The sequence below is a fragment of the Vicia villosa genome, linkage group LG2, assembly GCF_029867415.1.
Source record: "Vicia villosa cultivar HV-30 ecotype Madison, WI linkage group LG2, Vvil1.0, whole genome shotgun sequence".
Lineage (NCBI taxonomy): Eukaryota > Viridiplantae > Streptophyta > Magnoliopsida > Fabales > Fabaceae > Vicia > Vicia villosa.
The window spans coordinates 63528708-63546583 of record NC_081181.1 but is presented as its reverse complement, the minus strand read 5'-3'; positions in this window follow the sequence as shown (position 1 = coordinate 63546583).

The following is a 17876-nucleotide window of genomic DNA, read 5'->3' as shown; positions in this document are numbered from 1 at the left end:
AGACCAATCAACTGATGCATGTCGAAAACCAGACCAACCTTCTTCATCATTCAGATTGTACAGCTTCCTGATGAGCTTTTCAGTGATAACCACTTCATGCCCTAGCACGAATGAAATGATGGCAGTTGGGGTAACCGTTGCATGTACCCAGAAATCCTTCACAAGTTCAGGAAAAATTGGACCAACCAATCTATCAAGATATTTAGACCATCCTTGCTCAAAGATTCTTGCATCACACTTAAAGCCATTTGCTTTTAGGTTGTTGATGTCCACAGCAGATTCACATAGAACTTCCAGTTCTTCCGTGGGTATTAAGCAAGTTTTCAATGGAGCATACTCATATTTGCGTAGAAGGATCTGTGTAGAAGTGAGTCTTTCTTTTGAATTTGATGAACAAGAAGATGAGTTCATGATGATTATGCTTTGAGATCAAATCAAAAACTAGGGTTTGAAAAGAAATGCAACGAAGGGGATGCACAAAAGAGAGAGAGAGAGAGAGAGAGAGAGAGAGAGAGAGAGAGAGAGAGAGAGAGAGAGAGAGAGAGAGAGAGAGAGAGAGAGAGAGAGAGAAAGAGAGAATGAAGATGAAGCGGGTTATTTAAATGATTTGAAAATAAAGAAATCATTATGCATTTAATGAGAAATGACATTAGGAGAGAGAACACAGTAAATGAAATGATTTAACACAGTTACCTAGGTCGGCGTCTTTTCAACTGCACGCTTTGTACTAACCGTACATACACGTGTTCACCATCAGATAATAGATGACAGCTGTAATTTTCTTGAATAGACTGTACGCCTTCTGATTCTGATCACTGCTTCTGATTGTCATTCTTTAGAAATGATCTTGTTCTGATAGAATCATCTTTCTTTCCAAGGATCACATCTTCTGAATGAGCTGAGGCAAGTCTAGGTGATCTTCTGACTGTTGGTTCTTCAGAAATCCTTAGATTCTCTAAAGATGCAGCAACTTGATCTTCTGATTTAGTGCTTCTGAGACTGCCAGCTTCTGCAGCTTTGCTTCTTGGTTCTACTGCTTCTGATATATCAATATCAAAATCTGCAAAATTCTCAAACTGCTTTGGTTTTTCAAGACCAAGCTTATCATCAAACCTGATATTGATTGATTCTTCTACAATCAATGTTTCAGTATTGTATACTCCGTAGCCTTTAGAGCGTTCAGAATATCCAAGAAGGAAACATTTTTGTGCTTTGGAATCAAACTTACCAAGATGATCTTTAGTATTCAGAATAAAACGTACACATCCAAAAGGATGGAAATATGAAATGTTGGGCTTTCTGTTCTTCCACAATTCATAAGGAGTCTTATTTAGAATAGGTCTGATAGAGATTCTATTCTGAATATAGCATGCAGTGTTTATTGCTTCTGCCCAGAAATGCTTAGCCATATTAGTTTCATTGATCATGGTTCTGGCCATTTCTTGCAGAGTCCTAGTCTTTCGCTCTACAACTCCATTTTGTTGTGGAGTTCTAGGACAAGAGAAATCATGGGCAATACCATTTTCTTTGAAGAACTCCTCAAAGAATTTGTTCTCAAATTCACCACCATGATCACTTCTGACCTTTATGATTTTGCACTCCTTCTCAAATTGGATCTGAGTGCAGAATTCAAAGAACACTGAATGAGACTCATCCTTGTGTTTCAAGAACTTTACCCATGTCCAGCGGCTATAATCATCAACAATGACTAATCCATATTTCTTCCCTCTGACAGATGCTGTTTTGACTGGGCCAAACAGATCAATGTGCAAGAGTTCTAACGGCCTTGAGGTAGAAACAACATTCTTAGACTTGAATGCAGGTCTGGAGAACTTGCCCTTCTGACATGCTTCACAAAGAGCATCTGATTTGTATTTCAGATTTGGGAGTCCTCTGACCAGATTTAGTTTGTTAATCTGAGAAATCTTTCTCAAACTAGCATGTCCTAATCTTCTGTGCCAGACCCATTGCTCCTCAGAAACAGACATAAGACAAGTCACCTTCTGCTTCTCAAGATCAGAAAGATCAATCTTATAAATGTTGTTCTTCCTATTGCTTGTAAATAGGATTGAGCCATCCTTCTGACTTACAGCCTTGCAAGACTTTTGATTGAAGATTATGTCATAACCATTGTCACTTAATTGACTTATGGACAATAAGTTATGCGTTAATCCTTCTACAAGAAGTACATTAGTTATGGAAGGAGAGTTACCAAGACTTATGGTTCCAGAGCCAATGATTTTGCCCTTCTGATCTCCTCCAAACTTGACTTCTCCACCTGGTTTAAGCACCAGGTCTTGGAATGTAGACCTTCTTCCCGTCATGTGTCGCGAGCACCCAGAGTCCAGGTACCATGACATTTTGCTTTCTGTCCTCTTTGCCGCCAAGGATATTTGCAACATAAATTATCTTCTCCTTAGGTACCCACAATTTCTTGGGTCCTTTCTTGTTAGTTCTCCTCAAGTTCTGATTGAACTTGGGTTTAGCAAAATATTTAACAGGAGGAACAACATGATATTCTTTAGGTTTGTCAGCATGATATTTCTTAGGATGTGTCACAAGCTTCTTGGTGTGAACAGTGTTAAACTTCTGTGCATGTGAAGTGAGCCTAATATCATGTGCATGGCCATATTTGAACTGATCATACAATGGCTTGTATGTGATCTTCATATCATCAATAGGTTCAAATTTATGTGAGGTATCACCCTCATAGCCAAAACCAAACCTTTTGTTTCCAGAAACACCATATATCATAGAAGCAAGATGACTTCTGCCAATACTTCTAGATAAGAACTTTCTGAAGCTCGAGTCATATTCTTTCAGAATATGATTTATGCTAGGAATGGATTTTTCTGTTTCAGAAGGAGATCCATTATCTTTGGATAGATTTAAAACTTTTTCCTTCAGTTCAGAATTTTCCAGTTCCAGCTTCTTAGTTTCAAATTCAAACTGCTTTTTCAGCTTTTTGTATTTGATACTGAGATGAGCCTTGAGTTCCAGAAGTTCTGTTAAACTGGAAACTAACTCTTCTCTAGATAGTTCAGAAAATACCTCTTCAGAATCTGATTCTGATGTAGATTTTGATCCATCATCTTCTGTAGCCATCAGCGCAAAGTTGGCTTGCTCTCCTTCAGAGTCTGATTCTGATTCAGATTCAGAATCATCCCATGTTGCCATAAGACCTTTCTTCTTATGAAACTTCTTCTTGGGATTCTCCTTCTGAAGTTTTGGACACTCGTTCTTGTAATGTCCAGGCTCATTGCACTCATAGCAGACAGCCTTCTTCTTGTCAGATCTTCTGTCACCAGAAGATTCTCCTCGTTCAAATCTCTTTGAACTTCTGAAGCCTCTGAACTTCCTTTGCTTGCTCTTCCAGAGTTGGTTTACCCTTCTGGAGATCATGGACAATTCATCTTCTTCTTCAGATTCTGATTCTTCAGGATCTTCTTCTCTAGCCTGAAAAGCGTTAGTGCATTTTTGAACATTAGATTTTAATGCAATAGACTTACCTTTCTTCTGAGACTCGTTTGCGTCCAGCTCTATTTCATGGCTTCTCAAGGCACTGATAAGCTCTTCCAAAGAAACTTCATTCAGATTCTTGGCAATCTTGAATGCTGTTACCATTGGACCCCATCTTCTGGGTAAGCTTCTGATAATCTTCTTTACATGATCAGCCTTGGTGTAGCCTTTATCCAGAACTCTCAATCCAGCAGTTAGAGTTTGAAATCTTGAGAACATCTTCTCAATATCTTCATCATCCTCCATCTTGAAGGCTTCATATTTCTGGATTAGAGCAAGAGCTTTAGTCTCCTTGACTTGAGCATTTCCTTCATGAGTCATTTTCAAGGACTCATATATGTCATGGGCCGTTTCCCTGTTAGATATCTTCTCATACTCAGCATGAGAGATAGCATTCAGCAAAATAGTCATGCATTTGTGATGATTTTTGAAATCTTTCTTTTGATCATCAGTCATTTCGCTTCTCGTGAGCCTTACACCAGTAGCTTTAACAGGATGTTTGTAACCATCCAACAGAAGATCCCATAGATCAGCATCTAGACCAAGAAAGTAACTTTCCAGTTTATCTTTCCAGTATTCAAAGTTTTCACCATCAAATACTGGTGGTCTAGTATAACCATTGTTACCGTTGTATTGCTCAGCAGAGCCAGATGTAGATGTATGAGTTTCACCAGCCATCTTTTACTGAAGCGTTTTTCTCTTCCTGAATCTTTTCTAAACACGGTTAAGTGCTTGCACCTTAGAACCGGCGCTCTGATGCCAATTGAAGGATAGAAAAACACTTAGAAAGGGGGGTTTGAATAAGTGTAGTCTAAAAACTTGAACGATAAAAACAATATGCACAGTTATTTTTATCCTGGTTCGTTGTTAACTAAACTACTCCAGTCCACCCCCACGGAGTGATTTACCTCACCTGAGGATTTAATCCACTAATCGCAACAGATTACAATGGTTTTCCACTTAGTCCACGACTAAGTCTTCTAGAGTATCCTGATCATAACCTGATCACTCCAGGAACAAATGCTTAGACACAAGCTAAGACTTTCTTAGAGTATCCTGACCACCACGTGATTACTCTAATTACAACTGCTTAGACACAAGCTAAGACTTCCTAGAGTATCCTGATCAACACTTGATCACTCTAGTTACTTACAAATTAATGTAATCAATTAAGAGTATTACAAATGCTTCTGAAAAGCTATAATCACAACAGTGATATTTCTCTTAACGTTTAAGCTTAATCTCACTAATATATTACAACAGCAATGTAGTGAGCTTTGATGAAGATGAAGTTTCTGAGCTTTGAGTTTGATTAGCGTTTCAGCAAGTTAATTGTTAACAAATCGTCAACCTTGCTTCTCATCAGAACTTCATATTTATAGGCACTTGAGAAGATGACCGTTGGGTGCATTTAAAGCTTTGCGTATTCCGTACAGCATTGCATTTAATGTTTCACGCTTTTGTTAACTACCTCGAGCCTTGTTCACGCTGTGTCTACTGACGTTGCCTTTAATAGCTTCCAACGTTCCTTTTGTCAGTCAGCGTAGCCTGCCACTTGTACTTTCTTCTGATCTGATGTTTGAGAATACAACGTTTGAAAATCATCAGAGTCAAACAGCTTGGTGCAAAGCATCTTCTTGTCTTCTGACCTTGAAGTGCTTCTGAGCGTGATACCATCAGAACTTCAGTGCTACTGCTTCTGATCTCAAGTTCTTCTGATGCTTCCATAGACCCATGTTCTGATTCTGCCTTGACCATCTTCTGATGTCTTGCCAGACCATGATGTTGCATGCTGAACCTTCTGAGACAAAGCTTCTGAGCGCTGATTTGTGCATACTCTTTATATATTTCCTGAAATGGAAATTGCAATGTATTAGAGTACCATATTATCTCACACAAAATTCATATCCTTGTTATCATCAAAACTAAGAATATTGATCAGAACAAATCTTGTTCTAACAAAACACATGAGGAGCATCACTCTCTCCACCATTCGGTTGGTTCTCCAAAGCTTGAGCCATTGCTTCTAAAGCAGCAGCTATCGCAGCATCATTCCTTCCCGCCATCTCAACTCTTCACTACAACACAAAAGCAATCAGTACAAAACAACAATACAACGTTGTTAGACCACACTACGACACGACACTTGGCCGGACAGACCGACCTGCTCTGATACCACTATTGTAACACCCCAAATCTACCCCTCAAATATTAAGAGAAATCAGAGTATAAAACATCGAAACAAGCAACTAATTTGAGGCCTCACATATTCGACTTAAACGAAACCACAATTCATGCTCAAAGTACATGGATACATAACACTTATATCAGAGGGAACTCATAATTCATCAAACTTTTAAATCCAAACAATTTCATAATATTGCAGCGGAATCCAAATAATAACACATATCTAGATCAACATATGTCATTGCCAACATGGCACAATGTGTTCAAAACGTCTCCACAAGACATAACATCAAAGTTCAAGAAAAGATCGACATATAACAAGACACAAGCATGTATCGCAACATCCCCCCCCCCCCCCGAGTGCTATGTATCAGAGCATTGACACACCGACTCGAGCTATAAGATACACGGCTACTCCACATCGCTACCTGCACGTTACCAACGGAGGGTAACATTCAAACATAAGGGGTGAGATATCATTCATTATAAAGAAACGTATGATAATATTCAAAGCAAGAGAAAAGATCATACATTGGTCACCACCTCTCACCACAATACTCAATACAACGATTCACATCACACAATCAAATAAGAAACAGCAACAATGTCATCAATTCAACTATGACCATAAATACAATTCGCAAGTATAATTCCACGCAATCGCAACAAACATCTCATCATCAAGTCACCACATCATAATCAAGTAATACTCGAATGAAATTCACATGTAACTCGACTTATGCAAATGCATGTGGTACCATTTGGAGTAAAACTCCCACGTCTCAAGATTTGCCATTGGGCACACCGTCGCTATTTGCCATTAAGGCCACCGTCGCTTTTTATCATTAAGGCCACCGTCTCTTTATGCAATGGATGTGACTCAATAAATGCAACATCCATACAAATACGACATTCACAATACATCACAAATACCGACTAAACATCATTACTTTTATAGTAATTCGCCACTTCAGAATCACGTCGCTACGTTGCATCATCATACAACATCACACCACTTCACCACACAAGTCATAACATCAAACAAATATATTTAAAAAAAACTTCAAAAAGTTTCATAAAGATTCTTAAATCATATTCACTAGAAAGATCTCAATTATAGCTTCACATAGGTTCAAACGGCACTCAAAAACGAGTTACGGATCAAAAGATATGGCTTTTACAAAAATCTGCCAAAAATAGAAACCAGTAGGTCGACGCAAAAGGATCTTCAGGTCGACGCAAATATGTTGCTGTCCCCCTCGGGTATGCGCTCGCCGACCCATGAGTCGACGCAAGGGATGCTTTAGGTCGAATCATAGAATCTATAGGTCGACGCATGCTAAAGAAAAGTGGATTTTCTGCTATTTTAGGCTGCTCAGGTCGACTCATACCTCTGTGTAGGTCGACCTATGCTGCGTAAAACTCAGGAAATCACCATTTTTTCTTCCCTAATCCCATCATACAACACCCATTAACCCACACATCATTTATACATCAATGAAAGCAATTTACCACACATGTAAAGGCTCCTAAACTTATTTCTACTCATGGGTTTCCATACAAACATCATCAATCATACTTAAATTCACAATTTCATAGAAATATAGCATGAACCCTAACAATTCCTATTCAATTTCTCACACAATCATGGATAGCAACATACAATCAAAACCCCACCCAAAACATCATCATACATCCCTTTAGCATGAAAGAATCCCACCCTTACCTTAGGTTTTGGATTGAAGCCAACTTTATCTTCAACCTTGAGATTCTCCTCTTCTCTCCTCTCTTCTCTTCTTTCACCAAAAACCCCAAATGAACTTCTAATTTCTATTTCCTCTAAAACCCTTGTTTTTAGTTAAACCCTTACTATCTTAAATTACTAATGGGCTCTAACTAACACCCCTCACTTACTAATACCAACTTAGGCCCAATAATCAACAACACTTACTATCTTATATTATTTACTAATAATTCCCAAATAAAACAACATAAAATCAATTAAGCATATAATTAACACATATTTCACAATTAATTCACATAACTCTCATAAATAAATAATTAAAGAAAAACGGTCGTTACAAGCTCTCTCTTTACCAAATGATAATTATGACTCATACCCTATTTTCCTTACTATCTTTCTCTTTAGTTAATGGGCTTAGTCACACTCACTCATATTATTTCTATTCTCAATTATTAGGCCCAATGGCTATTATCTCATTATTCTACTAATAGTTCAATTAACTCCATTAGCATAATAACACACAATTAACTAATTATCACACAAAATAATAATTAAATAATTACACTAATAATAAAATTTCTATTAAACATATAAAATAGAAAAATCGGGATGTTACAAAGAGAAAGACAATTTCTCCATTACAATAGGTTTACATCAAGGTTCAACTCTAAGTCCCTACCTTTTAACCTTAATTTTGGATGTAGACACGAAACACATCCAAAAGCTAGCATGAAGAAGCATTGTTTTTACAGATGATATAGTCCTACCCAGAGAGTCGAAGGAGGATTTAAATGAGAGGTTGGAGACGTAGATACGAATTCTAGAAATACATAGTTTTTGCCTAAGCAGAAGTAAGACGAAGTATATGGAGTGTAAATTCAACAAAAGAAGAATCATTTCTAATTTAGAGGTGAAAGTTGGCGACCATATTCATCAACTCATGCAGTTTAAATATCTTGGGTCTCTAATACAAAATAACGGAGAAATAGAAGGGGATGTAAACCATCGAATTTAACTTAGGTGGTTGAAATAAAGAAGAATTTCAGGGGTTTTATGTGATGCTAAGGTACCACTCAAGCTGAAGGGTAAATTTTATCGGATTGTAGTAAGTTCTGCGATGTTGTACGTGATAAAATGTTTGACGTTTAAAAGTTAACATGAGAATAAAGTTAGTGTGGCAACGATTAGGATGTTGCATTGGATGAGTGAGAAGACTAGACATGATAAATGATTAGAAATGAAAATATTAGAGAGAGTATTGGGGTAATAACTATAGTAGAGAATAAGGTGAAAAATAGACTTAGGTGATTTAAGCATGTATAAAGAACACTTGTAGATTATGAGGCAAGGAGAGTTGATCAGATGGACATAAGTCAAACAACTAGAAGAAGAAGATCTAGAGATACTATAAGAAAAGTTATTAAAAACGATCTTGAGATTGATGATTTAGATATAAGTATAGTCTTGGATAAAACACTATAACGAAAGTTGATTCATGTAGGCAACTTCACTTGTAATGTGATAAGACTTGATTATTGTTGTTGTTGGGTATTGTTATTATTGTTGTTGTACACTATCTCATACTAATAAAGTTAAGTAAATTAATAAACTAAAATAATAGAGTTAAATAAATTAATAAAATGAAAGATAATAAAAAACAAATTTTTAAGTACTCATACAGTATAGAGTATGAGATGACTGGATACCTAACTATTATCCATTTATAAAATACTAGACGTCTACCCGCGCGATGCGCGGAATGTTTTATTAAATTATTATTGATAAATAATTATTTAAATAAATATAATATATATTTATATCAATATTTTAAATTGAATTTATTTTTATATAAAGAATTAATAATAATTTAATAGTTTATAATTTATAAATATATATTCAATATTAAAAATTTATTATAGTAATATTAGACATTTAAAAAAAATATTTTTATTCTTATATCACTCATCTTTTATTTGGAAGACATCTAAATCTCCCACATTATCTATTAAATCTCCCAAATAAAATGCAAATTTTGTTATTATAAAAAAAAAAATTGTGTAACTCATTTAGAATTATCTTTTTTTATTTTTAAATTTTTTATTTAAATTTTTTATTGAGTAGTAATTATAAACGCATTTTTGTTTTTGTTTTTAATGTTTATATATTATCAGCAATATAGTGTATTATTTACAATTTTAATATTCATTAAAATAAAAATTAAATAAAATATAATTGAAATACAAAATTAAAGTTATGAGATACAAAGAAAAATATTTTATGAGAAAAAATTTATGTGAATAATAAGATAAAGAAGAAATATTATGTCAAATTAACTTCAATCTTACATGAGATTATATAGTAAATAAAAATCTTTTTAATTAAATCATATCGATATCTAATTCTACTAATTCTACTTTCAAATGACCAATTTATTAAATTTTTTCAATCCATATCAAATAAACATTACCTTATTTTTGAATAAAAACTACTTTCGTTAAGACAAATATAAAAACGACTTAAATTTATATTTTGTTTTCAAATGCAAAATAAATCACATAAGTAATTGTGATGTAAAAATATATAGATAGATGTATCAATTGCATAAAAAAATCATTTTTATCATATTATGATATCAAGTGAATCACAAATGACTTGTACGCAATAAAATATTAATAAATAAGACATTTTTTATTCCTAAATTCTTCTTACACTCTCATTTTTGTTTATCGAAAATCTATAATAATTAAATAAATAAATTTAAATCAAATACACACTTCTCTCAAAGATTACTTCTCTCAAAGATTACTGTTAAAATTATACTTACATGAGCTGCGATTTTTCTCAAGATTTTTAAGTAGGAGGGATGAAAAAGTAGAAACAATAAGAGTTTTCTTTATCCTCTTTTTTTCATTCACATAGCAAAAATAGTTATATTCAAATAAACAATAAAAAGAAGAGAAAATTATAAAAGTAAATAACGAAATATTATATTGATTCTCAAAACAAATTATTACATAACACTATTGATAAAATGTTTAAATAATTGATACATAGACTAACTTGAGTCAAGGACCTGCAACATAAATCAGAGTCATTAGCCTGCAACATAAATCAAAAGAGAGTTAAAATATAAATGGGAACTAAGAAAAAAAATAAAACTATCAATACAAAAGAAAAAGAAGATTTCATTTTCATATGAATCTGATGGTAGATAAGACCTATTTATATTGAATAATTTTGTTTAATAATTAAAAAAATTAAAATGGTTAACAAAAATATTTAATGAGTTACCGTTTTATTAATAATATAATTTATTATAAGAGTTATTAATATATAAATAGAAGAATTAAAACGGTAATCCATTAAAGCTATAAAAGTATTATAATAAATTTTTTTTTTGAATTCTACCATTTAAAAAAAACTATTATAATAAATTAAGAGTTATTAATTTATAAAAACGAAGAGTCATTATAAATATAATCCATAAAATAAAACTCTTAATAAAAATTAAGAGTTATAAAAATGTAGTTATTATAAAAATCTTACCCATAAAAGTACTTTTTTTTATACTTTTTGAATTTTACTGTTACTGTTTTTCAATTCTACTGTTATAATTCTAATTTATATTACCATTAGAGCTATTAATAGGAGAATTAAAGATTTTATACCAAAATAATTGAGAATTAAATAAGATTTAAAAAGGTTAGAATTTAAATAATATTATAGAAGGATTTTTTAATAGGGTTTTTTTAGCTAAAATTTTATATAGACATTTTGGTCATTTTTATTATATAGAATTAAAAAATTAATGAGAAAATCTTTTTGAAAGCTATATATCATATAAATTAAATATTATATTAATTTTTAGATATTATAATTATATCTATTTTACTAAAAATTTAAATTGAAAAAATAATAAAATAATTTTAATTTTTAATTTTTAATTATTATTTATAAAAACTAAGTAATTTAAAGTTTATGTAAAAAAATTATAATTTTAATATTAAACAGAATAATTAAAAGTGAATTAGGATTTTAAGATACAATAATTTTAGTTGAATATAATAGTGTGTATTAAAAACCATTGTATTATTATAAATAGTAGTGCTGAAATATTATATTATTATTATTATTATTATTTATTTTTAATGTAGGGTCAAATTAGGAGATTATTTGAGAGATTTTTGTATATAGGAAACTATTCCTAATTTTAATTTGAAACTTATTTTCCTACTACCATTTCTTCTCTATTGAAATTTATTTATACTTATTTATATATTTTAAATATAAATATTTATTAAAATTGTATTTATATTTTTTATTTTCAGCTATTGTATAATATACAAAAAATTATAATCTTTATAAATAATATTATTTTTAATAATGTTGTCTGGATAATTTATTAATATTAATATTATTGTTATTATTATTATTATTATTATTATTATTATTATTATTATCATTATTATTATTGGTGGTTTAGTAATATTATTTTTAATAGTGTGATCTGGATAGCTTATTATTATTATTATTATAATTATTATTATTAATATTATTATTATTGGTGGTTTATTATTTTTATTATTATTTTATTAATATTATTACTATTATGTTGATTGTTATGATATTATTATATATTTGTTAAACTTGTATTTTATAAATATTATTACTATTATGTTGATTGTTATGATATTATTATATATTTATTAAAATTGTATTTATAATTTTTATTTTCGGCTATTGTATAATATACCAAAAATTATAATATTTATAAATAAAATTATTTTTAATATTAATATCTGGATAGTATTATTATATATTATATTATTATATTATTATTTATATGATTATTATTAATAGTAGTGCCGAAATATTATATTATTATTATTATTATTATTATTATTATTTATTTTTAATATAGGGTCAAATTAGTAAATAACACATTAGGTGTAAGGTCAAATTAGTAAATAACATTTTAGGGTTTTTGCTAGTAATCGCTATCATGATGACACGTGGCTAGGATTGCCATCATGACAACCTTCCATTTATATATACTAGATTGTGACCCGCGCGTTGCGCGGTTATTAATCATAAAATGTTTTTTATTTGAAACTTAAGCTTTTGTGAAATTAAAATTAAAGATTTTAATTCTTTAAAAATTTAATGTATTATTATTCAAATAAAATATAAATTAATAATTTTATTTATTTTAGACAGTGTTAATTATAGAAATTTTTTCTTAAAATATGAAGAGAAAAATTAAATGATAAATTTTTTTGCTAAATCAAGAGATAATCATGATTTTTCTTGCAATTATAATAACTTGTTGACCGAAGAAAAAAAGACATTTTAAGTAGAGAAAAATATTTTCCAATTTACTTCCTTCAATTTTTATGCGATTTCTTTGCCTGTGACACTCTTAATTCGAGTTGTTACACCGGTATTTCATTTTAGATTGTTGTTCTTGTTACAACAATTATCTTCATTTCATTTTAAAAATCTACAAAACACATGAATCTTTAACAAAAATTTAAAGTTGTACGTGAACGTTAACATAGGATTGAATTAGCAAAGTATAAACAATAGATCAACCCTAAAGAGAGAGAAATATTTACCAATTTACTCTCTTTAATGTATATGACATTTATTTTGTATGATACTCTTGATTTTAGTTGTTTAAACTCATATTTCATTACCAATTGTTCTTGTCATAACAACTATCTTCGTTTCATTTTACAAATCTGCAAAACATATGAATCTTAAACAAAAATTTAAAATTGTATGTGTACATCCACATCAAATTGAAATAGCAAATTATAAAAAAAAATAGATCAATCCTATAAATTGAAATTAAAATTAAAATCATAGAAAATAGAAAGAAACAATATGAAATCAAATAAAAATAATAATATAAACAACTCTCATAATTTCTTAAATAATGAAGATACATTTTATTTGATGGAGAGACTTGTGTTTTTTGTGACAACAGTGAAGATGATTTTTTTTCTTCATGTCCTTGATGGAGAGACTTGTTGCAGTTTACTATGAATTTTTTTTTTAAATTGAGAACAATATTATGATTTAACTGAGCTATATAAATAGAGATGAATAAAAGTTATTGTGATTTAGTAATCGAAAACTAATAACTAATTATTACGTATAAAACTTAATAACGTTTTTATTGAATGCGTTATTTATTTTGTAACATAGAAATTTTGACATTAAAAGAAAAGTGATTTGATTGAATACTATTAATTATTGATAATTGATTTTAATTGATTGTTATACAACAACTGACTTTAAAATTTTGAGAGGTTATCAAATTTAATGATTTTCAATAAATTTGCTGTTTGGCATCCCTACGTTATATCTTGCATCGATTTTTTTTTTATTTCAATGGTTCTGTATAATTTAAATCCTAATATTATCATTTTTTATTTTTCATAGTGTTGGCTCAATATTATATTATTATTATTACTTATTTTCATTATGATTATTATAATTAATTTTTTTTAAAAACAATTATTATTTTGAGATTTTTAATAGTTGTAATTGAATATTATATAATAATTATTATTATTATTCATAACAGTGGTAGTTGGATATTATCTTATTATTAATATTATTATAATAATAATAATAATAATAATAATAATAATTATCATTATTATTATTATATTTTATTATTATAACTGAATACTATAATATTATATATTATTTATATTATTATTAATTGTGGTGAATGAATATTACATTATTATTATTATTATTATTATTATTATTATTATTATTATTATTATTATTATTATTATTATTCTGAATTTATTATATTTTAAAAAAATTATAGCCGTGGCTCAATATAATATTATTGTTTTTGTTTTTAAAGTTATTATGATTATAATTATTATGATTAATTATTTTCCATAATAGTTTTTATTTATATATTTTTTAATAGTGGTAATTAAATATTATATTATTATTATTTATAATAGTTGTAGATGGATATTATATGATTATTATTATTATTTATTATTTATTATTATTAGCTAAATATTATATTATTATTATATATTATTTATATTATTTTATTATTATTTATATATTATCAAATTTAATCGAATTTTCAATAGTTTTGTTGTTTGGTATCCCCATGTTATACATTGCATCAAATTATTATATATTATTTATATTATTATTTATTTTATTATTATTTATATATTATCAAATTTAATCGAATTTTCAATAGTTTTGTTGTTTGGTATCCCCATGTTATACATTGCATCAAATTATTATATATTATTTATATTATTATTATTATTATTAATAGTGCTAGTTGTTTATTATTATTATTATTATTTATTTTTAATGTAGAGATAAATTAGTGGTTAGAACAATGGTTTTAATAATATTATTAAAAAAAAATGGGATATAAAAATTGAAAATTTTAAAATCATGCCACATAGGTTAGAGTTGTGTTCAAAGTTGCTAAAACCATGCCACATAAGCATTAGGGTTTCAAGGTTGCCATCATGACAACCTTGCATTTAGATTAAGTAGATTAAGTTTAAACTATTTTTATAATAATAATTTATTTTAAAGAAAATATAAAATTTAAATATATTTTGCTTAAAGGTATAAATATTTAACTAAAACTCATTAGTATTTAAAAATTTACCTTTATACTATCTTTTCAATTTGCACACATTCATAATCAACACTATATTTATGGTGCTTACATGGTTTTTCATTCGTAACTTTTGTTTTTGTATTTTGTATTTTGTAATTGTTATAAATGACTAAAATACTGTACTTTTAAAAGTTAGTCAACTCTTTTTTCTTACTTTTTTGACTTGAATGAAATATATTAATTCTACTACAAAACATGGTTCACATGAGACCAATTAAATACTATTGGTATTACTTTTTACCTATTAAAAAACTAAAAGAAAACGAGTGCCTTACTAATCAAAGGACAACCTGTCAAAATAATCATTTATTGGGTTGATTATCGATCCGTTGCAAGAAGCTAGGAAAGGAATAGAAACCATTATATTCTTGATTCTTTTTTACAAAAAAAATAATTTATATTAAATATTCCAACAAAATTGACATCCTTACTTCTAATGACATAAAACAACATTTAAAAAAAGTGATAGATGAATGTTTATTTTGTTTGATGGATTTGGTTTTTTATTTTTATTTTTAAAAAGAATGTGATAAAAAAAATTAAAAAAGGTTAAGTTAGCTATTTTGTGGTTTTTTTGTTAATTAGGAATGAGATATGTTTTAGAAATAATGTTTAAAATGTGAATAATGCAGTTTAAGGTATCAAATCTTTGATTTAGAAGTGATTTTTTATAGGAGAAATTACTTAACTCATTTGTAGTTTTTACGAATTTAATAAAGATTTTTAGTTATATGTTTTGAAATTCTAATTGGTTTGTAATTTCGTTTTTTTGTTGACATATCTATCCCGTTTTATGTGTAATCAGATTTTGAGAACCCTTAATTTTCTATATTATTAATATAATTAATAATCTTGCTTAAAAAAACAGACAATCAGATATCTTAGAGTTTGATTGAGTAGATATATACTTTTTATCTAATTATTCAATGTCATCATGTATTTATACACTGCTTTATTTTAAAATCAAATTATATTCTCTTTGAATTTTTTCTAGACGATATTGATAGCTAAATAAACTTAAACATACTTTAGAAAAACTTCATTATCATACAAATTACATTTTTTTATCATTCACACATGGGCAAGATTAAACTACTAGAATAGACTACTTAGAAACACATGGATACGTATGGATTACTAGACCATTTCCAATGGTGCAACTCATTTTTTAGTTTTTTATGGGTCCTACCAGCTATATCATCTCAAAATAATTTATTTAATTTTTATTTTATTGGTGTAACTCTAATGGGCCCCACAATTTTACCTCATAAATTAATTTGATTGGGTACCACAAATTTTTACTAGTTGCATTGCAATGCAACTCTACTATGACATGGCAAATTATTTCAATCATACAATATAATAAAGCAAGATGAGTATTTTGGCAAGTTTGACACTTGGCAAATTCTCAACCCTTCTATAATATTTACATGTTTCTATAAGAGGAAAGTTTTAATTATTATAATTCTATTTTTTTAAAAATGAAATAAATATAAAATTTGTTTGTTATGGGAAATTGAAATCATTGGAAAAATAGGTATTATGATGACTCTAAATAACTTCTTTGGGAGAAACGTAAAATATTATTGGTATCATTTGGGAATTCAATATTTCTTTTGGGAGAAGCGTAAGTAAAATATTATGCGTAAAATATTTCAAAAGTACATTGAGTCAGTGAAGTAAAATTATTGGTATCGGAATCCAATAGTTCTTTTGGGAGATTCCTAAAATATTTAAATTCCCTTTATCTTCCTCCTTCAAACACACTATATAACAACCTTCATTTCCTCCTCATTACAAAGACCGAAAATCACCATCAAAATACTATTGCCAAATTTCTTCCTCAAAACCCTTAAACCTTGCTACATAACTCACTCACAACCTCCCGAAAACCGTACCGAAAATCACCATCAAAATACTTTTTTTTAATAAGCAATTGAATATAAGAAAGCATCACCATCAAAATACTATTGCCAAATTTCTTCCTCAAAACCCTTAAACCTTAAACCTTGCTACATAACTCACTCACAACCTCCTGAAAACCGTAGCCTATTCTCACCCTCAACATTCACATTCAAAACCACAGCCGCAACAACTCCACACTCGCAAGATCAATAACAAATAATACCTTGCTACAGAACTCACTCACAACCTCCCGAAAACTATAGCTCATTCTCACCCTCAACATTCACATTCAAAACCACAGCCGCAACAACTCCACACTCACAAGATCAATAACAAATAATAAGAGAATAAGATTCAGAGCCCAAGAACAAAAGCAAAACGCAGAAGAAGAGAAACGCAGAAGAAGAGAAAGTACCATATTTATTTTTTTGTTGTAACGTTTTGCTACTTTTGATTTGTGTTTCTATTTGATTTGAGTTCCTATAACATGTAATCTCCCTGACAATAATGTAATCTCCCTGACAATAATGAAATATGTGTTTAGCGTTCATGAGATGAGCATTTATTGATATTAGTTTGATGTTGATTTTGAGAGAGGAAGAGGCGTGTCTCGGGAGCGTTAGCGTAGAGGTTTTCTTTGAGAACAAATAGAGATTGAGAGATGAATCGGTGTAGATGAGAGGTGTTTTGCTTTTATTTTAATGAATTTTAATAAAAGAAATAATAAATAATGGCAATAAATGAAAAAAAAATCAGTAGGCATGGAGAATTGGCAGCGGCGTCGTTCCGTCTTTCTTGACTGTAGGTTATATTTAGGGTTATCTCTCAAATATT